This window comes from Canis lupus, chromosome 29 (genome assembly GCF_048164855.1).
Source record: "Canis lupus baileyi chromosome 29, mCanLup2.hap1, whole genome shotgun sequence".
NCBI lineage: Eukaryota > Metazoa > Chordata > Mammalia > Carnivora > Canidae > Canis > Canis lupus.
The window spans coordinates 13,465,694-13,492,359 of record NC_132866.1 but is presented as its reverse complement, the minus strand read 5'-3'; the positions used below and the strand labels follow the sequence as shown (position 1 = coordinate 13,492,359).

The 26,666-nt window shown below is 37.7% G+C and overlaps 2 protein-coding genes across 8 annotated transcripts in view; one reads left to right on the top strand and one right to left on the bottom strand.

Annotated features, from left to right (window-relative positions):
• Positions 1 to 26,666, bottom strand: part of PDZD8 (PDZ domain containing 8) — an 83,067-nt gene that overhangs the window by 12,643 nt on the left and 43,758 nt on the right. The gene's annotated exons all lie outside the window — the stretch shown is intronic.
• SLC18A2 (solute carrier family 18 member A2) overlaps positions 1 to 26,666 on the top strand; it is a 114,838-nt gene that overhangs the window by 52,499 nt on the left and 35,673 nt on the right. The window contains exons 20-22 of one of the 5 annotated variants that reach the window (XM_072805161.1): positions 19,025 to 19,192; positions 24,282 to 24,392; positions 24,944 to 25,083. The gene's annotated coding sequence lies outside the window, so the exon portion shown is untranslated. The other 4 variants (XM_072805160.1, XM_072805159.1, XM_072805162.1 and 1 more) reach the window with 4 other exon arrangements.

The following is a 26,666-nucleotide window of genomic DNA, read 5'->3' as shown; positions in this document are numbered from 1 at the left end:
CTCCAAATCACCTGTCCCGACCAAATTACTTAGATAACCTTCAAATTATCCTTAAAATCTATGAATTCGGCCTGAGATTTAAAGAGAGAACAGCTGGAATGCTACAGTGAGAAGAGTTCGTGCTTCTATCAAGGTAGGAAGACGGGGGAAAAAAAAATAAAGAAACAAAAGGCATCCAAGGGCGAGGGGCCCCGCAAGGAGCCCGGTTAAGGCTGGGGCGAGTGTCCCCAGGACAGGAGAGCCCCGTCCCGGAGAAGCAGGAGCTGCACCAATCTTCCCGGGCGGAAAGGCCTCGCAGGGAGTTGGTGCAGGACCCCAGGAGGGCGGGTACGCCCTTGGGCTCCCGGGGACACTAACAGACACCTGCCCGCCGGGGAGAGTGCACCGAGCTCCCTGGAGGGCTGCAGCGCGCACGGCGGGACCCGGGAGCAGCTCGGAGGGGCTCGGGCAGAGGAAGAGGCTCCGTGCGGAGGGGGCTGCGTGGCTCCAGGAGCAGCTCGGAGGGGCTTGGGCGGCGGCTCCGGAGGGGGCTGCGCGGCCGGGAGCATGAATCCAACAGCGCAGGCCCTAGAGCACAGGGCACCGGGACACAGCCCAGGATCCGGCCTCCCCCCGGGACAGGCAGAGGCCGGAAGGGCCCAGGACAGCAAGGACGCTCCTGCCGCGAGCTGAGCATCCAGGCCCTGCAGAGAGCTCCGTAGTGACTGTGGGAGCTGAATCCAGGGCTCCAGAGCTGGCCGCTGCCACTGCGGTTGTTCCTCCTGGGGCCTCACGGGGTAAACAACCCCCACTGAGCCCTGCACCAGGCAGGGGGCAGAGCAGCTCCCCCAAGTGCTAACAACTGAAAATCAGCACAACAGGCCCCTCCCCCAGAAGACCAACTAGATGGACAAGTTCCAGGGGAAGTCAAGGGACTTAAAGTATATAGAATCAGAAGATACTCCCCCGAGTTTTTTTTTTGTTTGTTGTTTTTTTGTTTTTTGTTTTTTGTTTTGCTTTTTGATTTGTTTCCTTCCCCCACCCTTTTTTCCCTTCTTTCTTTTTTTCTTCACTTTTTTCTTTTTTTCATCCTTTTTTTTCCTTTTTCTCTTTTTTTCCCTTCTTTCTCTCCTCTCTTTTTCTCCTTTTCCCTATACAACTTGCTTTTGGCCACTCTGCACTGAGCAAAATAACTAGAAGGAAAACCTCACCTCAAAAGAAAGAATCAGAAACAGTCCTCTCTCCCACAGAGTTACAAAATATGGATTACAATTCAATGTCAGAAAGCCAATTCAGAAGCACTATTATACAGCTACTGGTGGCTCTAGAAAAAAAGCATAAAGGACTCAAGAGACTTCATGACTGCAGAATTTAGAGCTAATCAGGCAGAAATTAAAAATCAATTGAATGAGATGCAATCCAACTAGAAGTCCTAACGACGAGGGTTAACGAGGTGGAAGAACGAGTGAGTGACATAGAAGACAAGTTGATGGCAAAGAGGGAAACTGAGGAAAAAAGAGACAAACAATTAAAAGACCATGAAGATAGATTAAGGGAAATAAACGACAGCCTGAGGAAGAAAAACCTATGTTTAATTGGGGTTCCCGAGGGCGCCAAAAGGGACAGAGGGCAGAATATGTATTTTAACAAATCCTAGCTGAAGACTTTCCTAATCTGGGAAGGGAAACAGGCATTCAGATCCAGGAAATAGAGAGATCCCCCCCTAAAATCAATAAAAAACGTTCAACACCTCGACATTTAAATAGTTAAGCTTGCAAATTTCAAAGATAAAGAGAAGATCCTTAAAGCAGCAACAGACAAGAAATCCCTGACTTTTATGGGGAGGAGTATTAGGGTAACAGCAGACCTCTCCACAGAGACCTGGCAGGCCAGAAAGGGCTGGCAGGATATATTCAGGGTCCTAAATGAGAAGAAAATGCAACCAAGAATACTTTATCCAGCAAGGCTCTCATTCAAAATGGAAGGAGAGATAAAGAGCTTCCAAGACAGGCAGGAACTGAAAGAGTATGTGACCTCCAAACCAGCTCTGCAAGAAATTTTAAGGGGGACTCTTAAAATTCCCCTTTAAGAAGAAGTTCAGTGGAACAATCCACAAAAACAAGGACTGAATAGATATCATGATGACACTAAACTCATATCTCTCAATAGTAACTCTGAACGTGAATGGGCTTAATGACCCCATCAAAAGGCGCAGGGTTTCAGACTGGATAAAAAAGCAGGACCCATCTATTTGCTGTCTACAAGAGACTCATTTTAGACAGAAGGACACCTACAGCCTGAAAATAAAAGGTTGGAGAACCATTTACCATTCGAATGGTCCTCAAAAGAAAGCAGGGGTAGCCATCCTTATATCAGATAAACTAAAATTTACCCCAAAGACTGTAGTGAGGGATGAAGAGGGGCAATATAACATACTTAAAGGGTCTATCCAACAAGAGGACTTAACAATCCTCAATAAATATGCCCCGAATGTGGGAGCTGCCAAATATATAAATCAATTAATAACCAAAGTGAAGAAATACTTAGATAATAATGTACTTATACTTTGTGACTTCAATCTAGCTCTTTCTATACTCGATAGGTCTTCTAAGCACAACATCTCCAAAGAAACAAAAGCTTTAAATGATACACTGGATCAGATGGATTTCACAGATATCTACAGAACTTTACATCCAAACTCAACTGAATACACATTCTTTTCAAGTGTACATGGAACTTTCTCCAGAATAGACCACATACTGGGTCACAAATCGGGTCTGAACCGATACCAAAAGACTGGGATCGTCCCCTGCATATTCTCAGACCATAATGCCTTGAAATTAGAACTAAATCACAACAAGAAGTTTGGAAGGACCTCAAACACGTGGAGGTTAAGGACCATCCTGCTAAAAGATGAAAGGGTCAACCAGGAAATTAAGGAAGAATTAAAAAGATTCATGGAAACTAATGAGAATGAAGATACAACTGTTCAAAATCTTTGGGATGCAGCAAAAGCAGTCCTAAGGGGGAAATACATCACAATACAAGCATCCATTCAAAAACTGGAAAGAACTCAAATATAAAAGCTAACCTTACACATAAAGGAGCTAGAGAAAAAACAGCAAATAGATCCTACACCCAGCAGAAGAAGAGAGTTAATAAAGATTCGAGCAGAACTCAACGAAATCGAGACCAGAAGAACTGTGGAACAGATCAACAGAACCAGGAGTTGGTTCTTTGAAAGAATTAATAAGATAGATAAACCATTAGCCAGCCTTATTAAAAAGAAGAGAGAGAAGACTCAAATTAATAAAATCATGAATGAGAAAGGAGAGATCACTACCAACACCAAGGAATACAAATGATTTTTAAAACATATTATGAACAGCTATACACCAATAAATTAGGCAATCTAGAAGAAGTGGACGCATTCCTGGAAAGCCACAAACTACCAAAACTGGAACAGGAAGAAATAGAAAACCTGAACAGGCCAATAACCAGGGAGGAAATTGAAGCAGTCATCAAAAACCTCCCAAGGCACAAAAGTCCAGGGCCAGATGGCTTCCCAGGGAAATTCTATCAAACGTTTAAAGAAGAAACCATACCTATTCTACTAAAGCTGTTTGGAAAGATAGAAAGAGATGGAGTACTTCCAAATTCGTTCTATGAGGCCAGCATCACCTTAATTCCAAAACCAGACAAAGACCCCACCAAAAAGGAGAATTACAGACCAATATCCCTGATGAGCATGGATGCAAAAATTCTCAACAAGATACTAACCAATAGGATCCAACAGTACATTAAGAAAATTATTCACCATGACCAAGTAGGATTTATCCCCGGACACAAGGCTGGTTCAACACTTGTAAAACAATCAATGTGATTCATCATATCAGCAAGAGAAAAACCGAGAACCATATGATCCTCTCATTAGATGCAGAGAAAACATTTGACAAAATACAGCATCCATTCCTGATCAAAACTCTTCAGAGTGTAGGGATAGAGAGAACATTCCTCAACATCTTAAAAGCCATCTACAAAAAGCCCACAGCAAATATCATTCTCAATGGGGAAGCACTGGGAGCCTTTCCCCTAAGATCAGGAACAAGACAGGGATGTCCACTCTCACCATTGCTATTCAACATAGTACTGGAAGTCCTAGCCTCAGCAATCAGACAACAAAAAGGCATTAAAGGCATTCAAATTGGCAAAGAAGAAGTCAAACTCTCCCTCTTCGCCGATGACATGATACTCTACATAGAAAACCCAAAGCCTCCACCCCAAGATTGCTAGAACTCATACAGCAATTTGGTAGCGTGGCAGGATACAAAATCAATGCCCAGAAATCAGTGGCATTTCTATACACTAACAATGAGACTGAAGAAAGAGAAATTAAGGAGTCAATCCCATTTACAATTGCACCCAAAAGCATAAGATACCTAGGAATAAACCTAACCAAAGAGGTAAAGGATCTATACCCTAAAAACTATAGAACACTTCTGAAAGAAATTGAGGAAGACACAAAGAGATGGAAAAATATTCCATGCTCATGGATTGGCAGAATTAACAATGTGAAAATGTCAATGTTACCCAGGGCAATTTACACGTTTAATGCAATCCCTATCAAAATACCATGGACTTTCTTCAGAGAGTTAGAACAAATTATTTTAAGATTTGTGTGGAATCAGAAAAGACCCTGAATAGCCAGGGGAATTTTAAAAAAGAAAACCATAGCTGGCGGCATCACAATGCCAGATTTCAGGTTGTACTACAAAGCTGTGGTCATCAAGACAGTGTGGTACTGGCACAAATACAGACACATAGATCAATGATACAGAATAGAGAACCAGAAGTGGACCCTCAACTTTATGGTCAACTAATATTCGATAAAGGAGGAAAGACTATCCATTGGAAGAAAGACAGTCTCTTCAATAAATGGTGCTGGGAAAACTGGACATCCACCTGCAGAAGAATGAAACTAGACCACTCTCTTTCACCATACACAAAGATAAACTCAAAATGGATGAAAGATCTAAATGTGAGACAAGATTCCATCAAAATCCTAGAGGAGAACACAGGCAACACCCTTTTTGAACTCAGCCACAGTAACTTCTTGCAAGATACATCCACGAAGGCAAAAGAAACAAAAGCAAAAATGAACTATTGGGACTTCATCAAGATAAGAAGCTTTTACACAGCAAAGGATACAGCAGCAAAACTAAAAGACAACCTACAGAATGGGAGAAGATATTTGCAAATGAGATATCAGATAAAGGGCTAGTTTCCAAGATCTATAAAGAACTTATTAAACTCAACACCAAAGAAACAAACAATCCAATCATGAAATGGGCAAAAGACATGAAGAGAAATCTCACAGAGGAAGACATAGACATGGCCAACATGCACATGGGAAAATGCTCTGCATCACTTGCCATCAGGGAAATACAAATCAAAACCACAATGAGATACCACCTCACACCAGTGAGAATGGGGAAAATTAACAAGGCAGGAAACCACAAATGTTGGAGAGGATGCGGAGAAAAGGGAACCCTCTTACACTGTTGGTGGGAATGTGAACTGGTGCAGCCACTCTGGAAAACTGTGTGGAGGTTCCTCAAAGAGTTAAAAATAGACCTGCCCTACAACCCAGCAATTGCACTGTTGGGGATTTACCCCAAAGATACAGATGCAATGAAACGCCGGGACACCTGCACCCCGATGTTTATAGCAGCAATGGCCACAATAGCCAAACTGTGGAAGGAGCCTCGGTGTCCATCTAAAGATGAATGGATAAAGAAGATGTGGTTTATGTATACAATGGAATATTACTCAGCCATTAGAAATGACAAATACCCACCATTTCCTTCAACGTGGATGGAACTGGAGGGTATTATGCTGAATGAAGTAAGTCAATTGGAGAAGGACAAACATTAAATGTTCTCATTCATTTGGGGAATATAAATAATAGTGAAAGGGAATATAAGGGAAGGGAGAAGAAATGTGTGGGAAATATCAGAAAGGGAGACAGAACATAAAGACTCCTAACTCTGGGAAACGAACTAGGGGTGGTGGAAGGGGAGGAGGGCAGGGGGTGGGGGTGAATGGGTGACGGGCACTGGGGGGGTGGGCACTTGACAGGATGAGCACTGGGTGTTATTCTGCATGTTGGTAAATTGAACACCAATAAAAAATTTATTTTAAAAAAATTTAATGAAAGATGTGTAGAACCTGTATGCTGAAAACTATAAAACACTGCAACGGAAAATGAAAGAAAACCAAAATAAATGGAGAATGATACCATGATCACAGACTGGAAAACTCATTACTGTTAAGATGCCAATTCTCCCCAAATTTATCTACAGATTTGAACAGAAATCTCTGCAGGCCTCTGGAGAGGCACAGTCAAAGGCAAGTAAAGGTCCTAGAATATTCAAACCCATCCTTAAATAGAACAGGGATATAGGACTATACTCTGATTTCAAGGCTTACTGTATACAGCACATACAACATAGATAAATCTCAAAGACATGTGGAATAAGAGGAGTCAAACACAAAAGACCATATGCTCATGATGATTCAATTTGTATGAAATTCTAGGAAATGCAAAATTAGAGTGACAGAAAACAGATTAGTACTTGTCAAGGACAGGGGGGTCAGAGACAGCAGATTGAGGGCATATAGTAGCAGAAATAAAATTTTCAGGGAATGGAAATATTCTATATCCTGACTGGGGTAAAGATTACATGACTGCATACAATTACCAAAATTTATCAACTGTACACTCAGCTTTATTACAGTATAATTTAAATGCAATAAATTCACTATTAAAAATAAAGCAAAAAACAAATCCTCAATGTGCCATTTTTGTTGTAAGATGCTTAAATATATAGACTACTGATAATGCATTCAAATAGCCCTTAGTTTTCCAAATTGATTAATTTAATAAAAACAACTTGGGATGAATTTGGATGGTCCTTAAGTCAATCAGGAAGGAGAACAACATTTAGATAGTTTTTCCGTTTAACTTATGTCAATCAAATGTACAGATAACTGGAAATACTACACTGCGAATACAGAATTAAACTAGACATAACTATAAGAACAAACTGTATCTGAAAAAAAAACCCAACACTTGAAAATGTAACCCATTTTAATTTTATGTACTGTTAAATCACCAAAGAATATGAATACACTTTTAATTTTTATCAAATACTTGCATGTGGTTAAAAAAAAATCAAATACATAAAATAACATACTAAAAAGAAACAGTCCTTTCTTTTTAAGCCCCTTACTCCCACACTATAGAAACTACCCTTAAACTTTTGTAGTTGTTTAGGGATTATCTTTTCTTCCCCTAGAGAATACGTTATTGCCCAATGTATCAAATTTTAGACAATCTGCTGACTTCCCACTGTAACAGACAAGGATGTTAGCTCCACCTTTCTTTCTCAAAATTATAGTAGAGTTACATCACTATTTTTAGCTGCTCTAAATATCCTCTTTATAATTTTAATTAATACACTTATATTTCTATTTATTTCATTTTTCTTGATATTAGGACTCTAATATCACCTTCACCTCTGCTCTTTACCTTCTAAACTCTACCATCAGAGGTGTTAACTATTAATTTTCTAACTCAAATTAAGGTATCAAGTTTGATTCTAAAAGCTACCGAGCAGTACTGCTTACAATTATTGTAACTAAATAAATGTTTATTGTAAAGCGAACATTTATTACTATATTTTTTGTCTTGTAGAGCTTTTCTTTTTTAAAATTTTTATTTATTTATGAGAGAGAGAGAGAGAGAGGTAGAGACAGGCAGAGAAAGAAGTAAGCTCCATGCAGGGAGCCCAATGTGGGACTCAATCCTGGGACTCCAGGATCACGCCCTGGGCTGAAGGCAGGCAGACGCTCAACCGCTGAGCCACCCAGGTATCTCAAGCCTTTTGATTTTCTTTGGAGTTTTTTTTTTTTTTTTTTTTCAACAACATAGCTTTCACTGTAAATGCAGAATTTATGTAAGTATGGCTTGGGCGGCTAGCTCTTAAATTCATCTATCCATTTGTTTACATATTATTTAGTACCCAGCTGAAGAATACCCACCCTTTGCCTTCTGCCAAAAAGAAGCCAGTTAATAAATGCAGAAGAAATGATAATACTAGAGAAATCAACTTCTTGCAACACTGTCCCCCCCTCAAAGGTAGAGACTGTTTTAGTTTTAGATTAAAACAAAACAAAACAGGACACAGGGACTAAAGATGCAACAACCCAATATTATCTATGAATACTGATCAGATATCAGTTTTGAAAGAAAAAAAGGCTATAAAAATATTTATGGGACATTGGGGGCACTTTAATATAGATTATTAGGTAAAATTAAAGAATTAATAATTTTCTTATGTGTGATAGTGGTTACAGTTACAAAAAAAAAAAAAAAATAAGTAACTGGGATGCCTGGGTGGCTCAGTGGTTGAGCGTCTGCCTTTGGCTCACGTCGTGATCCCGGAGTCCCAAGATCGAGTCCCACATCGGGCTCCCTGCACAAAGCCTGCTTCTCCTTTTTCTGCCTGTCTCTGCCTCTCTCTCTCATAAATAAATATTTTTTTTTTTTTTTTAAAGAATGCTAGATAGAAACAACAACAAAAATGTAACTGAATGTCATTGGTAAAATGAAATCTCCATCTCAAATGCGGGGCTCTGAAAAGGCTCAGTTATTATTATTGTTATTAGCAAAACTTAGTACTGCTAGTTAAAAATGGGAGTACAAAAGGAAATTTTTTAAAAACCATTCTGTTGTGAATGAATTCAATATCGTAGCTAAGGAAACAAGGGCAAACTATTATGACACAAACATCAATTCAGGACATTAGAATATGAAACTATCTTATATTGGGCAAACATTAATTTAGTTTTATAGGATCAAGACTGAGAAGCTAAGTTTATAATAATTTAAAAAACTGTCTTATTAAAAAAGACAAAGATGGTGACTGGTGTCAACAGTTAGTAAAAGAACAATAGCCAGTTCAAACCCATTAGAAATACAATGGCTAGAGGCACCTGGGTGGCTCAGTGGTTGAGCATCAGCCTTTGTCTCAGGTCATGATCCTGGGGTCCTGGGACTGAGGCCCACACTCCACACAGGGGAGCTTCTCCCTCTATGTCTCTGCCTCTCTCTCTGTGTCTCTCATGAATAAATAAATTTAAAAAAATACAATGGGCTCAAGCAGTGGGCTTACTTCCAAAAAGGTAGGAATTATGGCCTAAATGGTAGTATTTATCTACTTTTTCACAAAATTGTAAGTTTTCATCTTATAGGGAGAGAAAAAACTGTATTTCTTATGACCAAATAAAGTATTATGGAGAAAAAATGAACATGGAACAGTATTATATTGTCCTTTGGGCTGCTGAGCATGAAATCCATTTTAGGAGGGGGGGTAGAGGGAGAGAGAGAATCTTAAGCAGGCTCCACACTCAGCATGGAGTCCAATATGGGACTTAATCTCAGGATAAGCCAAAACCAAGAGTCAGATGCTTAACTGACTGAACCACCCAGGTACCCTTGGTCAGGAAATCTTTATTAAAAAAAGAAAAGGGGGATGAAAGTAGAGGGGAAATGTCTGTGGTAACAAATCTAGGTAGACATTAAGGTGGGGGGACTCCAGGATCATGCCCTGAGCCGAAGGCAAATGCTTAACTGCTGAGCCACCTAGGCATCCCTATTTTATTATTTGTTATAAATATGTCCCTTAGGGGATCCCTGGGTGGCTCAGAGGTTTAGTGCCTGCCTTCGGCCTAGGGCATGGTCCTGGAGTCCCGGGATCGAGTCTCACATCGGGCTCCCTGCATGGAGTCTGCTTCTCTCTCTGCCTGTGTCTCTGAGCCTCTCTCTCTCATGAATAAATTAAAAAAAAAATCTTTAAAATAAATAAATAAATAAATAAATAAATAAATAAATAAATAGCTCCCTTAAACCTGTATTTTGTGGCATGACTGATATTTTACAAGAGAAGTAAGAATTAGTAAGTTAGTACATATTAAATGCTTACTATGTGCTTAGCAGATACTAATGTTTGTCATGTTCTCCCTTGCTCTGGGTCTATCTCTGCAACTCTCTAATTCCCAGTATGGTTATGGTGGGAAATGGCCATGCTTATATAATATGGTCCTACTGCTCTGCCTCATTATATGGGCCAGGGCACATACTTGACCCAAGTTGGACCAATCAGAGTTCCTTCCTGGATGGTGGGAATGCAGATTCAGAGATTCCTTGAATGGGACAAACATAAGTGTTGCTATAGGCCATCTGTGAATCTTCCTATGAACTAAGAAACAAATCCAGTCTGCAGAGTGAATAAGGTATATAAACAACCAGAAGCAGAGAGGAAAGACAGGCCTGACAGTGGTTTAGTTTCTGGTTCCAGTTTGTTTCTAAGGCCTAGCTGCACTCCTGCTAAGAGCTAAGCCAAATCTAACCCACAAAACCATGAACAGTGGCCCTTATATCCACCTGTGGCATCTATGCAACACCAAAAATGTACCCCTTTTTTACTTTAGCTAGTTTTAGTAGGTATTTGTTGCAAACAAGTTCTAACTTAACAAACACTGTGTTATAGACAATATCTGATTAAGCTCAAAGTGCTGTATTTACTAAACTGGAAAGCTACAAATACATCATAAAAGTTAGAAAACCTTCCTCTGTGGCTTAGCCTGTGTCAACTGGCCTGAATTTCGTTAAAACCAAAAAGATTTTAACTGGAGGAGAAATATTATTTCTAGTATTTTCTGAATTACATACAAAAAAAGTTTATCAATTGTCAAGAACTACTGACACATACTAACTAAACAGCAATTACATGCAGTGAATCACAAGTCAATATATACAAGATTGCAGACAGCCTGCATTTAACTTCACCAATAATGTCAGACACAGGTTAAAAAATTCTAGCTGTATGTGCATCTATCTTGTGGAGAGCAATTTAGTAAAAACACCAAGATAACCTTTAAGAGCTCTCATACTCTGACATCCTTTTAGCCTTTCTTGGACTCAGCTGGGATGCTGTATTTTCACCTGGGGGGAAAACAACATATTGATTTTAAATTTCTTCCTTATATGCACATAATTTTATACAATGGATAAGAAAAGGATATATTTTAATAACACATCAATATAGCTCTTTTACAAACTAGAAGTTCTGTTTTATACAAGCTTTTAACATTGAGGGGGAAAAAACCCCCAGAAGTACAAGAAAAAGGATCACTAAGTCAAAGACCCTAATTTACTGTGACCAGGTATTCTTTGGAGTATTCTTTCATCAAATATGTTTCTGAAAAAGACATCTGAGAATTATTTCCCAGCTTTTTCTAGTAGAGTAGTGGGGCAGGGATGGGAGAAATGACACAACAATCTGTACACATATATGTCACAACGCCAGTATATAATGGAACTTCTATCAGCAGGCTTTTCAATGCAAATAATCATTCCCTTTTTAAAAAGATTTTATTCATTCATTCATGAGAGACACACACAGAGAGGCAGAGACATAGGCAGAAGGAGAAGCAGGCTCCCCATGGGGAGTTTGATGTGGGACTCGATCCCAGGACTCTAGGATCACACCCAGAGCCCAAGGCAGATGCTCAACCACTGAGCCACTCAGGTGTCCTGCAAATAATCATTCCTAGTCTCCCTGGTCCATAATGTAAACCAATACCTTTTCTACCAGAGTTCTCATTACAATTTAAAAAGATGCTCATGGTCTTCAGAGCATGTATTCTGTAACTCCTTCCCAAAATGAAATGGTGTTAACATTTTCAGAAAAAAATCAATGGTGATCTAAGAAATAGACATTTAACAAAACTTACAGCAAAGCTACCAAGGAAGAAAGTAACGGGGACAAAAGACAAATTTAATTTGGCACTTGAAGGAGCAGTACGTTTATCAGGAAGCCAGGTCAGGAGTAGAGGCAATGTGTCTAACAATGAGAGCAGTGGGTCTGAAGGGAGGAGATGAAAGCTAGTATGGCATATTTAAAGAAATGAAGGAAGTTTAGTATTACAGCTCTTTGACAAGTTCCCATGTGAAGAGGGAGGAAACCTTGTTTCATTCAACTAAATGATCTTTCGAAAGGAAGAGAATCAATTCCACCACCAATGTTATGCCCAAGATATTCAAACGTTAATAAATAATAACTATGGTATAAGAAGCATTTGGATGTGCTAATCAACACTATAATGTGACTGCAAACTTGAATAATATTTAATCCACACTGATCATTCATGCACCTTGAAAAAACGCCCAATTTTACAAATACTTGAACAAAGGGGAAGGTTTATCTAAAAAAAAAAAATCTAAAAAGTCAAATGTTCAAAAGAGGTTTCAAATTGTTTCAAAGTTTGATTATTTGTTATAAGATATACTATTCACAAAAATGTTTTATAAATATACATATATTTGTAAACCATTAAGAGCTTCTCCTTCTATCGGTCACTGATGTAGATTATCCAAATTTCCAAATTATCCAAATTTTGAATTCTGAACTCAGGTACTCTAAACTTAAAGCTCAAGGCCATAAAACACAAACCAAAGTAGTTTGAAAATAGAATTCTTCCATGGACACACTTTATTTACTTAACCAAAATGTGAATGCTGAGAAAGAGGCACTTCATAAATTACTAAATGAAGACTGAGGCTCTAAAAAAAATCATACAGTTCTTGCTTTTCTCAGGGCAATCTGCCATTGAGATGAGGAACTTGTGACTTAGAGTGATTGTTCTGACAGACTCCCTAGTGGGTAGTTAGGAAAGAGAATGTCTACATGTGATGGACAAAATGGTGAGAAGCACAGAAACAGGTCTGACTTGGGCGACACAACCGTTAGCTCTAAGTTTCCAGGTGAGCTCAGCCTAGCGGTGTTGCTTGCCTGGCTGCAGGGCCAGCATCCAAGTGGAAAGGTCTATGAACTACTTCTTTCCCACCTATCTGGGTGGTTTGAAACTTAATTTCCTTTTCTCCCTTTCTTTCTGTACGGGGGTGGGGGTGAGGGATGGGGGGGGGGGTGGTAAGGACCCTGAGTCAGCCACCAAAGACCCAGGACAACAAGATTAAACAAGGAAGACAAACTACACTTAATTCGGCTCTTCCCAGATGGCCAGAGAGTGGATTATGTCAGGGCTGTGATGGTCTGGAACAGGAAGAGCTTCCTATAGGAATTTTTTTTTTTTTTTTTTTTTTTTTAGAAGCATGTTGATGGGAGACAGCTAAGTGACAAGCATCTGGCTCTACAAGAGGAGGCCTCTGAAGGAGGAGCTGTCTACATTAAATATTTTTTGGATGGGAATTTCCTACTTACTGCAGTATTCAACTATTGCTGTACTGATTTGCAGTGGTTTTGTTGCCTACTGTTTTTTAAAAACTGAAAACATACATTCTTTCAACTATACTATGAGTTTCTGAAGACTGGCTAAGAGCCTCTACAGCACAAATTGATGTGGGATACTCATGTTTCTAGCAACACCTCTACCCTCCTCCAGGACTCTTTTCTGTACCATCCCAGTTCTCTAGCTTCACCTACTTCCTCACAGATCACAGAGATTTGACCTGTTTTCCTCTCCTTTAAAAAACTGCCATCACCTAGGGTTCAGCCTGGCTTCCTAATTCCTATTACCCCAGAAAAGTGCACTATTCTTATTGATGTGCCCTCTGGTTTGGGTACACATCCTAAGCAGGGATAAAATTAGAATAACAAGTGCAGAGACTCTAAAAACAATTAGCTTATAAATTTTGTAAGTTTTTGAAAATACATGCCTGAAAGTAGAACTATTTTGTTTATGCCAATTGAATACCCTGGATCTTCTGCAATCATTCAAATTCGAAAACTTTTCTTCAGAAACTCTTCTACTAATACAGCAAACATTTCTGTCAGAAAGTCACTTGAGTTTGAAAAATCTGGTCCCCATGTTCATGAGAATATAATACAGATCCTTTGGTCAAAGTAGCCCAAACTCTGATGTGAAGATTTTCAGAAGGTAACTAAAAATCTCCTTTTTTGATGGGCCGTTATCTAGACTACTTTAGGTGGCTTGCTTATGGCTCTGGCAATTGAATTCTGAGTATCAGAGATCTAGGAAATTATGATTACAGTACTGAAGATTTATTCCCTAAACTCTGAATTACAATTGAGAAGTCAGGATTTCTAAAACTAGAACTTTTATATTAAATTACTGAGCTGTATGCAAGGGTAACGTTATGTACTACATACTCAGCACAGAATGTGGCAGAGGTGTAACATTCTGGTCATTTCTTTGAATACCAGATGTCAGACCAATCTGCTTATGGTTACAGGGCACAAATTACTGCCAGGCTAGAAACCAACAGCTTAGCGTCCATCTCAATTAGAAGTAGCAACAACATGCTGTGGAAGATCTTGGGCCAGATTTCATATTTTACCACCCATCACTTTTAAAAATCACAACAATAAGTGACGATCCTACCACAAGGAGAAGCATATGCTCATGTTCACAGCCATTTTCTCTCTTTGAGTTAAGTAACACAAGTAACATTTCGCTCAATTCTGAAGTGACAGAGCTAGAACTAGAGTACTATTACTCGACAGCTGCTTATAAAGCACATTTTGATAAATTAGAATTCTGAGAAGTTAATAAAACAATTTCTAGGTTCTAGAATGAAAATGGACACATACGGGAAGAAAGAAAATAGAGAGTTCCTAAAGGGTCATTCTATATCAATCCAACCTACTTTTTTTTTTTTTTTATTTATTCATGAGAGAGAGAGACAGACAGAGAGACAGAGACGGAGACACAGACAGAGGGAGAAGCAGGCTCCATACAGGGAACCCGATGTGGGACTTCATCCTAGGTCTCCAGGACCATGCCCTGGACTGAAGGTGGCATCAAACCGCTGAGCCAGCTGGGCTGCCCGATCCAACCTACTTTTAAGCACAAACAGGTTTGACAACACAGAAGATGCAAACTGAAATACTGCATGGGACCCTCAACTACTGAGCAATTGTGTGCTGCTCCTGAGAACTCAACTACATTCTCAGCCACCTTCTATTTAGGTCCACCCTCATCTAACAGGAAAGAGGAGGCACCATATCTATCAGCAGTCTTTTCTGAAACTGTCTCGTATGAGTAAAGAGGATTCACAATTTGTACATAATCATACTATCTTTTTCAAAGAAGGTATATAACTCTGGAAACAAATACGGCAAATATCTTGTTTTTATCTCTTGGCATTAAAATTACTATCAACTCCTAAAGAACTTTTCAAAGACGTGTAGTTAAAATTTACTTCATAAAGATTTAAATTAGAACAGTTCTTAAACTTATAAGCCAGATAAACGAAAAAGAATCTGTCAGGTAAAGAAGTGCTACTGCAGAACTAAATTTTCATGCTCCTGTCCCAAATGAGAACAAAAATTATTTTATTTTATTTTTTATTTTTTTATTTTTATTTATTTTTATTTTATGATAGTCACAGAGAGAGAGAGAGAGAGAGAGGCAGAGACACAGGCAGAGGGAGAAGCAGGCTCCATGCATTGGGAGCCCGACGTCGGATTCGATGCCGGGTCTCCAGGATCGCGCCCTGGGCCAAAGGCAGGCGCCAAACCACTGCGCCACCCAGGGATCCCAATACACAAAAATTATTTAAAAAAAAGAATTCTTAAAGGGGCATATTTGAATAGTACAGTGAATAAATCCTAAATTCTCTCACTTTGATTTTTACATGTGAACAGTTTGTCAGTAGAATGCCTCAATTTTTAGTAACCAGCTCTTAATGGATAGTTAACAAAGCAACACTGGAATCAGCCCCTCCTTAGCACTAGGGTGGTTTCAAAAGTCTTTTTTGAAGAAAAACTGCAATGTCTGGGATGGCATGTATTCAGTGCTGGGTTTCTAATGTGCATTAGTTTGGAGATCTCAGATGAGTGACTTAGCCTCTGTGGGTCTTATGTGTATACAGTGAATACTAGCATCTATCACACTGGTTGTCAAAATTAAAGAAACTATAGGAATAAATGACTAGAATAATCTAGGCACTTCCATGGTCTCTCCTCGGCTAGAACAGGAAGACTCCTTTTGGGAGTGAAAATAAAAATACAACGAGGCCCCTCAATCTTCAAAACAGAATGCCAGCTTGGAAACTTCTCTGATAACCTGGTCTCAAGCAACTGGATGGTAAATTAGAACTGCATCCTTTGGTCATCTCATCTAAGAGACAACAAAGATATAGAAAATGTGCTGAAAAAGTAAAGTCCATTATACAAAAACAGAGATCTAAGAACAAAAATTAAAAATGATCCTCTAAGTTCAAAGGCTGTTAGGAAAGAAATCATATCAAAATAACTACCTGCAATGTACTTAGGTTTCTTCTCTCTCTTTCTAAATCTGATTGAAGTCTCCATTAATGCTATGATTTGGAACTAATTTAAATTTTATATAACCATTCCGGTGAAATAAAAACCTCTGAGAAGTATGCAGAGTCTGAGTTATTATGGAAACAACAGAGTGGAACATTGTTGCCCATTTAAATTTCTCTGTCAAATAGCTCCGATTCAGATCACCAAGTCTACCTTCAGCTTCATATACTATCACTGTACTTCTGCAGGGGGATTTACATCTTACTAAGGAACTATTAAAGAGTCAGATTTTTTTTTTGACTTTTATCTTGAAATAATTTCCAACTTGATGAAAGATGCAAAAATAGTACAAAAGATTTCCACTTTATCCTGAATCCAGACTTCCCAGTTGTTAACATTTTGCCACATTTGGTTCTCTCTGCATATTTTTTTTTCTGAGCCATCTGAAAATAAGATGCAGACATAATGCCTCCTTTGCCCCTAAATATTTGAGTGTTTCCTAACAAGGACATTTTCTTATAACCACAGTACAGAGATCAAAGTCAGAAAAATTAACACATACAATCTACGGACTATATTCTAGGTGGACTGCAACTGTGTACCAATAGCCTTTTTTTTTTTGGTAGTCTGACCAAAGAATCACTTAGATCAAGGGCCAGCAAACTGTAACCTGGGGACTGTTTTTAAAGAAGTTTTACTAAAAAACAGCCATATTATTTAATTATTGTCTGTAGCTGCTTTCAGGTTAGAACAGCAGAGTTGAGTAGCTGTGACTGTAACTATCTGACTTGCAAAGTCTAAAATATTTACTGTCTGGCTTTTTATAGAAAAAGTATGCCAAATCATGACTTAAAGAATGGATGTGCATGGATATACTCAGAATGTCATTACAGATTTCTTTACAACATCAAAAAATTGGAAAAGTCCACACATTCATCAATAAATGACACCGGTTAGATAAACACACATAGTGGTGTATCAGGCAGAAATAAAAACAGTAAGACATGTATATGGAAATAAAAATAGGCTCTCAGCATACCATTATTAAGCAGGAAAAAAAGGTGATTATGAAAGACGTGATTTCATTTTTTAAAAAAGATTTTATTTATTCATGAGAGACACACAGAGAGAGGCAGAGACATAGGCAGAGGGAGAAGCAGGCTCCCTGTGCGGATCCTGATCTAAGATTTGATCCCAGGATACTGGGATCATGACCTGAGCTAAAGGCAGATGCTCAACCACTGAGCCAGCCAGGCGCCACCTGATCTCATTTTTAAGGAACCATAAACATAACCTGTGAATAGTGTGTATATGCTTGTGTTTATAAAGTTCTTCTAAAAAGTTAACAGTGGTCTTCTTGGGTAATGGGATTATGGTTGGCTTTCGTTGTTTTCTTTATAGCCTTCTGATTTTTTTATATGGGTAAGAAATATAGCTCATACCAATTTCCAAAGATATCAATTTTATCTTACAGAAACTGTTGATTTTATTCTTAAATATGTATTTCCTCAAATTTCACACATAATGTATTACACAGGAATTAAAATTCTGCTTCATGATACCTACACTTCCTTATGCTCAATGGCTTCCCACTCAGACTTCTAACAACATTCTCAGTATTGACGAATTTACGAAAGATAATTCACACATCATTCATTTAGAAAACGAGCCATCTGTCCATAGTCTACGAGTCACTTGATAACCTTTAAAGAAATATAACGAATTACCCAGAGGTAGTCTTATTTACAATGATTAGTAAAACATTCTTATCTTTTCCAGTATAGAGCATACTGTTTATATATAAGCAGCTTTTAAATATAACCACTTATTTGTCTAGTATGATTCAATGTCCATGTAAATTAACATGCTTACAAATGAGAAACACAGCTGTCCCAAACCCGCTTTGAACTAGTCATGTTCAGTATTTATATGGAGAAATACATAGCACCTTATGGAAATACTAAAAAAAAGACTGACTTAACAGGACAAAGGAGTTAAGTGTGATCATTGTTGCCCTTTGCCCTTGCCCGTTTGAAGAACAAAAACTTCAACCTAGTTTTACTTTTAGCCTACTCATTTTAAATTACTAAACAATAGAACTTCACATTTACAGTAAAATGTAAAAAATGAGTGCTAGAGATCTATTTAGCCCCAGATATTACTACTTTCTAAATGTTCTAAAACTATGCTGTTAATTACAGATACCTAGACTTTTTCCTATGCTATGATATTAACGCTGTTTATTCCTTACAGGTTCTTGGTTTATCTTAAACCTTCCTGAAATTTAAATGCTTGTCCATGTTTTATCCTCACATGAGATGGGCAGCAGCTGGCTGATCTCTTACAAGAGCCCTTATTAGACACATTTTTTTTTTTAAACTTGCTAATGTTCTTAAAAGTCACTGTTTGGCCCTTAAGTCTTAAAAAATAAACAAAAAACACTATCCCACAACTGAAGAAGCGATTCCCCTGTCCTTTTCCATGTTGTTATAGGAAGGATTTAAAAGAATACATAAAATGTCAGCATTAAAAACATAGGAGCAAAGGAGTTGGCATTTTAGGTCCAGTTTGATAATAGTTACTAGTATAGTTATTATGGGCTGGATACTGTGCCAAATGTTTTACAGATATTTAAACCTTGTACTATTACTATTTTAAATCTATTTTAGAGACGAGGGAATAACTTGTTCCAAAGGCAGAGAACTAGAGTCAAAGAGGCCAGATCTGAACCCAACAGTGGTGAGAATGGTACAGTAATTAAGAACACCAACTCTGGAGCCTCACTGCCTGGGGTGTGCAGACTGTCTTCACCACTTGCTGCTACCTGGGGGATCTGGGTAAGTTACTTTCTCTCTGTGTCTGTTTCCTCCTATATAAAATGGAGATGACAGCCTATTCTCATGGGGCTGCTAAGAAATTTAAATAGTTGTTGCATACAGAGTCTTACAATCATGACTGGCACAAGAAATTGCTCCTAATGACCATGAGACTGAACACATGTGGGCAGGGAGGTATATGCTACTGCAGGATCTCTGGTAACACCCAACGCTTTTCTAATTGTTTATTTCCTAGCTCTGCATCCTGCACCCAAGGCTATGACTCAGGAAATGAGCTACTTGGCTAAGTGGGCTTCTGTGGGCAGGTGCTACTGTGTCTAGAATGGGATGCTTTAGTTCATGACAAAGTATGGACTGAGTAAATGAGTGTTACTTGGACCACAGTAAACTAGAGGGTCTTGAGAAACAATTCAAAAACAGTGTTAAAAGTTTTATTAATATTATTTTAACTTATTCTCAAAAACTCTTTTAAAAAATAGATTCTTACTTCTTTGTGAAACCATTCTGCTTCTCTTTATCCTATTTAAAAAAAGAGGTCTAAAAACAGAGCATATAACCCTAACTAAAGTGTGTTAAGGCCTTATATGACAGCATCGAAAATATAAAAACAAACAAAAAAATAGATCAAAGCAGCACATGAAAAAAATTCCATCTCTCTATTGACCTTTGATAACCACCGTACCTCAAACCCAACACAAACAAAATGAGACATTATTTCTCTTCTTCCTAACTCATGGCTCATCTTTCTGGCTTTGTCTCTCACTCTCCCCAAATCCACTCTTTATTTCCAGTGGTATCCAAGCCATATTGATCCTATTTTCCATTTTCATTACCGCCATTCTGGTTCAGCCTTTCACTGTCCCTCACTTCTACTTTTCATACCCTTCCTTTGTCAAGTCATCCTTGACTTTACCTTTACCTATTTGTTGCCAGATTTAGTAGTTACTATGTGCTATATGCCAGGTACTGAACTAGACATTTTAATATAGAGAATTTCATTTATCCCTCCTACAACCATGTGAAGCATGATCAGTCCCATTTTATAGAGAAATAAAGTATTTGTGGACGAGATGGGTTTGAGGGCTTTGACTAGGATCATGCTGCCAATAAGTGACCTAGCTAAGACTCAAATTCAGAGCCAGTCCGCCTTAAAGCAAGATTCTGATGAGATTGCTTTCATTCTAAAAGCTTCCATAGCTCCTACTGTCTTGGAGAGTAACAGCTAAACTTCTTGGTCTGGTATTTAAAGCATTTCTATAATATGGTCCAATCTTTTTATTGTTGTTTTATATAATTTTCCTGTACTACCATAGTCTTTATTTAATCTGGACAACATGTATTCTGAACATACTCAAACATTCTCATTCTTTGTTTTTACCTCATGTCCTCCTCTTACTATCTCAAAATACTACATATACCTGGAAAGCTTGGCTCAACTGTCACCTCCTATTCTTTCCCAGTTGTCCTAGAATACCATCTCCCCTCATAATATTTAGTTTTGAAACTCTCTTAGAGCATTCAAATGCTGTTAGTACTGATGTTCACCATACTGTTGATCTTATTTCCTCACTGCTTATCTTCCTTTAAAGAGAAGACCATATTCTCATTGCTTACGCCTCATATTCAGCTTCTATTTCATATTCACATGGTGCCTTATACTGATTTGGAGAGTTGATGTTTCTATATTTTAACCTAAGTTCCTACTCTTTTCACAGTATTTCACAATCATATTAAACACACTAAGAAAATATGAAACAGATAACTGCATCCCTCATTTTTAACCAAAATGAACTTTAAGAGTGGAAATGCTCCATAGGATTTACTCCTAAAGCTTAAAAGGCATCTGGTTTACTTAAGAAGCCAAATTATAGAACATTACATATGGTTAAAATTCCACTGAGTCTCTCCTGTATTCACAAATATTATCAAATTGAACTAAACCAGAGGTTTCATAAAAACTGGCATTTTCAAAAAAGCTTTATTTGCTCTAATCTTTTTCTTCCTTTTGATAAGATTAAGAAGACTGTAAATGGCAAATGGTTAAATAGGAACACCAAAATGCTATCTGCAAGGCATCTGGCCTTAAGCAAACACACCAAAATGCCAACTCTGAAGCATCTAGTCTAATGTATTTATACATTTGTCTGTCTCAGTTCCTACTTGAAATCACAGTTCTTTAGGGTAACTCTTTTTGACTCTTTGTGTGTGTATATTCAACAACTTGCAGATAGATCTGGATAGCTATCATTCAGCAAGACTTCTAAAACTCTCCAAAACCAAAAAGGAAGTAGGACAAATAAATTTTAAGATCACAGTTATTTTATTTAGGCTACACTGAACTATACATATACACTTAGAATAAGAAATTCTTTTAATGCTTTTAATAATGCCATTAAACCATTATGTACCACATTTGTAAACTAAAACTCTTACTGTAAACACCAGGCTTTTAACAGAAGGAATACTGAGCAGTAAATCTCATTTTGCGACTAAGTTATGCTGAAATCTACAAGTCTAGAAGCAAAAAGGTTGAGGGTAAATAGAAGCTCCCAGCTAGTCAGTCATATTTAGTATTCCTGGAAACATTTACTGAATACCCACTAAATGCCAAGTGCTAAAAGCAAAAACAATCACAGTGTCTGTAAAGAAAGACACTGGTGAAGTTAACACCAATAAAATTGTCACACAAATATAAATATGAATTCCCAACTATGAGAAATATTCCCAAGGCATTTCATGCTCATTAGGCAAAGTTTTTTTTAGAGGAACGATGATTGGTTGATATATCAGTCACAGTCTAATAAGGAAACAGAAAACATCTAAGTATTTGAAGCAGACATACTTCAAAAATGGGGAATGGCTACTCAATGATAGAACTGAAAATCAAACAGGGAGACAGTGGAGCAACTTAAATACTAGCAAAAGTCACAAGTCACCATCAACCTTAGGCTGGAAGGACAAGGGAGGAATTGATATTTGTAGGCCAGGGGCTACAGCATCCAGCATAAGCAGGAAATATAGTGGGCCTATCCCAGATTTGTATTTCAAAATGATCACTTATCCTCCTTCACCCTCCTAAGACACTAACTGCACAACTGGAACATACCAGGGTTTCTACTAGGTACAGTACACATAAACACAAAAAGAATACAGCATATTTATCTATGAAGTATATTAGCAAGTATGTAGTATGCAGAATTGTCAAACACCTTTTAAGTATCTTTCTTTTAGCATTTATGTCATCTGATCATCAATCATCAGGGACATAAGATTTATCTTCATTGCCCCTCAGACTTAGTTCCTTGTTCAGTATATTTGTTGATCATTCTGCTGTTTACTTTTTGTATTTATATGCTTCCATTAATCATTTACCCATCTTTGTATTTTGAGCTGAAGATCACTTTTCCCCATTCATTTACTACATATCACTATCTCGCTGCCATTTTAATTTTACTTTTCTCCCGATGTTATCTAGTTTATCTAGCTCTCATAAATTTCTTGTATTATAGAAACCAGAAATGCACAAATAATTAATTCTGTGAGAATTTCATGGTTTTTAAATAAGTGTATTCATTTAGTGACATTACTCTCATGAAAAGCTGAAATTTCTTGCTTTACAGGCACAAAGATGTATTTATTTCTATAACGATCCTAGATCTCAATTATTTTAAACATAGTTTTGAATTCTTATGTAATTGTCCTAAGAGCTTTTTCTTCATTTTGTTCCTCTTAACTTGGAGCATCTTAGAAAAGTTTAGTGCCATGTGCAAATCTGATTCTGTTGTCCATCCTTCTTCTTGATCTGTGCTGTCCAACATAGTAGCTACTAGCACATGTGGCTACTGAGCACTTGAAATGTGGTTAGGATGAATTGTAATGTGCTATAATTGTAAAATACGCACCAGATTTCAAAGACTTTAAAGGAAAAAAACACTCTCATTTTTAATATTGATCACATGTTGAAATAACGATGTTTTGGGTACATGGCTCAAATAAAACATTACTAAAAATAAGTTCACTTGTTTAGCTTTTTAAAATGTGGCTACAAGAAAAATTTAAAATCACCTAAATGGCATACATTTGATTTCCATTGAACAGTGTGGTTTCAGATCATTTGTAGAAACTGATCCAAGTCCTGGACTCAATCATTCAGGATATTATGCTTGGTCATCTTTATCCTTAAGGCAGTTCTATGACAAAATATTATCCTGCTAATGAAATGATTTGGGAACCTTTGGTATGGTTCTTCATCAAAAACTCTGGGGCAGCCTGGCTGGCTCAGAGGTTTAGCGCTACCTTCGGTCCAGAGTGTGATCCTGGGGACTTGGGATCGAGTCCCATGTCGGGCTCCCGCATGGAGCCTGCTTCTCCCTCTGCCTGTGTCTCTGCCTCTCTCTCTCTCTCTGTCTCTCATGAATAAATAAAATCTTAAAAAAAAAAAACAAACAAACTCTGAAAGTTGACTGTTTCCATTTCTTCTATATGCTTGTTTAGCACTGCAATATTAGACAGGGAATGAGTTCTCTATATATTGTACTTTCTTCCAACATTATCTGCCCTCCACCAAGTGTTTCCTGCATTCAGTTGCTCCAACCTTTACTCTGAAAGTGTAGGGAGACTCACTAGGTTCTGTAATAAGGCACACTGCCTCTGAATCAGGCTCAATTTTAGAAGTTGAGCATGGCTGATCTTATTATGAAGGTCATCCTTCCATTCAGATCCCATATCCCTATAGTTTCAGAGCTATCCTTGCCTCTGCTCTAAACTGATTCCAGTACCACTACTCTCAAATTGTCTTCTAATTATTAGAATACCACTCGGTCCAGTATTTGTTAGAGTAGTGGGATTTAATGGAACAAGTATAGATCCTATATGCAAAAGGCTTTGGCTCTCTGTGTATGAGCAAAGTATTTCATAGACTCGTGTTACACGAGTTTCCAGTGTTACACATTTGGTTTCCATGCCTCTTTTCTTATACTGACAGTTCTTTGAAAATAGGGTTATTTTATTTTCAAAGTGCCTCTTTAATTTTAAGGGTATGTTTAAAAAGAAAATTGAGGAAACCTGATACAAATTATTTATCTTTCAGAAAATGAGGTTTTGACTGGGAAGTAGCAGTGAAGAGAAAGAAAAGTACCACTCAAGTCAAAACAGAGAGATAAAGTCTAGAATCCAGGAGGTGAATTCTTCATAATCTATGGTATGGCTGACCCTATCTAAAGCCTTTCTTACAGCAGCTGCCAACTGCAAGTTGCCAGTTGACACCACATAACCTTCTGATAGGAATATACTCATTCTGATTAAGAGTTCCAAATGATCATTTATGGATTCTTTCCAACCATTAGCTGAACGCTCTTCAGGGATTTGTTATTTCTTATCTTTCAGGCAAATCTGAAATACTATGACATCTCCTAATGCCTTGAACCATAGTTCCCTCAGATACCTGCATATTGGGCTCTGTAAGACATGACGTGCTTCTATTTATACTGAATGTATGACTGCTCCAGTATCTCCCTTCTGTCCACCTACTGTAAATTCAGGGACCCAGAAGATTCCTTTCTATTTCCTTGTCCGTTTCAAATAGGAGGAAATCCATATTCTTTTCAATTACTTGCTTATATCCCAATATAAGAAAAATTTCCTTAAAAATAAGTCCTCAGGCAGACTGGAATATTTCCTTATCATAAGACTATGGATTAGGCACCTAAAATGCATTCATAACCCTTCACCCTTGCCTTCTACTCTACAAAGGCTGAAAAACTAAAATGATTCGCCATAGTTCCTTGCTGTTGGAAACACCGAGTGACTCAGTTCTATCCAAATGATGTAAGTGGAAATCCATGGGAGGAGATTCCAGGAAAGCAATTAAAAAGGACAAAACCTGGCTGACATGTGCTTATGGCATGCTTTAGACCTCACTTTTTTTTTTTTTTTTTTTTTTTTAAGACCTCACTCTTTTTCTTGAAAGGTGGATACCCAGGGGGTGGGCATTAGACATCTTGCAGCCATGAGGATAAAAATCTCATACTAAGGATGATGGAGGAGAAGTCAGTCAAGAGCCAGGCTCTGTACTTACAGTATCACTGAGCTGCCATACTGACCCACAGCTTTTCACACAAGGCAAGTCTTTTTCTTGCTTAAGCCATTATTCATTTTATTTTGCTAATATGGAACTAATGCATTATGACTGTTCCAGTTCCACCTCCCAACACTTGTGCAAACACTACAAATCTAGAGCTTTTCGTCTATCATTATTATTTTTAAAGGTTCTATTTATTTATTTGAAAGAGAAAGGGAATGAGCCAGGGGAGGGACAGAGGGAGAGGGAAAGGGAGAAGCAGGCTCCCCATTGAGCAAGGAGCCAAATTAGGGGCTTGATCCCAGGATCCTGGGACCATGACTTGAAGCAAAGGCAGACACTTAACTGAGTGAGCCACCCAGGTGCCCCATTATTATTATTATCATCATTATTATTACTAATGATCTTCCACTATCAGCAAGATGATAAGGTACATTATAATGCTTTAAAGACACAAAGACACATTTAAATTATGGAAAGAAACAAGTTTCTATTATTCTAATAGTCACTGAAACAAGTGGCTCTCTTCATTGAATAAATTTCAACATTTAAAAAACTAATTTAAACCTGAAAACTGTATTTATACAAAGATAGCTTCTAAACTCATCAAGTACTCTCATATATTTTTAAATGATATTCGTTTTTTTAATCCCAATTTGCAATATATTGCAAATGATCAAATCCAATTCTGCAATCTTTTATGTAGTCCTAAAGAACAATAAATTCTCCTCTCTAGTTATTAAATTCAGACATATGTAATTTAATGCCTGGAGACACTTAACTGCTGCTGACATTTTTGATACCTGATGTAATTAGTAACCCAGAAATCTTTCTCCAAAACTACCTATGGCATATGTGAAGACCTAAAATTGTAACTCAAGATTAAGATCTTATTAACCTTTGCTGTAAAATATTAAAGCTGTCTAATCTCATATTTTTGCAAATATAATAAAAGAAACTGAAAATGCCATTAGCAATGGCAAATTATGATCATTTTATACCCAGATAAAACAATAATGCTTTTTCATGTATTCATGTAATTCAGAACAAACTGGTTATTTTATTCCTCTGAAGAGTTGCTTCAAATTGTTTGAAACATAACTTAAAAGAAAGCTGGGGTATGAACAACCACCAAAGAAATGGGACCTTCCTAGAAACCACTATTTTGACCATGTCATTCAGGTGCTCAAAATCTTCAATAGCTCCCTACTACTTTCCAAATTAAAACCCTTTGGCCCATCCTCCCTTTCCAGCTTTACTCCTATTTTCCCACTCGGGTCAAAATTATTCTATTTATTCCAAAAGAATTTCATATATTCAATCTTTATGTAAGGATATTCACAACACTTATTACTTAAAGAAATTATGTAATTTAGAAATAATTCGAGTCAAAAG